We start from the raw sequence: 744 nt of genomic DNA, 5'->3' as shown, positions 1-744 counted from the left end.
CTGTACCTTACAGTTCAAATAACCTGCCTTAATGGTGGCAGGTGGACGTGGTGATGAAAACGTCAAAATTTAAAACTGAAGGCGGCACCATAATTCCATCTTGACAAGTGGAGGTCCTTTGAACTGCCAAAACTCCTTGATTGGAGAAACCAGCAAGGATCTCCGTCTCGGGGATAGATTTTGAATCCCTCTCAACAATAACTCCTTGTGAGGAATTCAAGGAAGCATGGGGAGTAACCTCAATGGGTATATCCCCAATGGCCCTCGAATTCAAGAGAAGTACACTGTGCTTAGGATGGGAAGTTTCTACTAAGATGTCTCCAGAACATAGCTTCTTAACTGACTTTGGAGAGCCAGCAAGCCCCTCTAAGCCCTTCTGAATAAAAAAAAGGAGACATTTGCCCTAAAGATTTATCTGATAGTGAATGCATGATTAAAATACGAGGTACAGGTGTACTATGTGATGGAGACTGCTGTTCAGAGTCTTCTAGACGTGGTCGTTTACCAATAAGCAGATTTTTAACATTTTTTTATTTGGAATGGGGGGACCCATAATTAAAGAGAGAGAGATTCAGTGCCCACTGGCCCCACCCGCCATGGAGTCCTACGAGGGGATACACTACAATGTCAAACAAGGACACTGCAGCAACGCCAGGGTTTCGTGAGCACTATACCTAAACACCAGTATCAGACACGATGTTCACAACACCTGTTGAGAACGCCCAACACTAGTACTCAGTTGAC

Source organism: Limulus polyphemus, unplaced genomic scaffold (assembly GCF_000517525.1).
Source record: "Limulus polyphemus unplaced genomic scaffold, Limulus_polyphemus-2.1.2 Scaffold1998, whole genome shotgun sequence".
Taxonomy (NCBI): Eukaryota; Metazoa; Arthropoda; class Merostomata; order Xiphosura; family Limulidae; genus Limulus; species Limulus polyphemus.
This window is presented reverse-complemented; position numbering follows the sequence as displayed.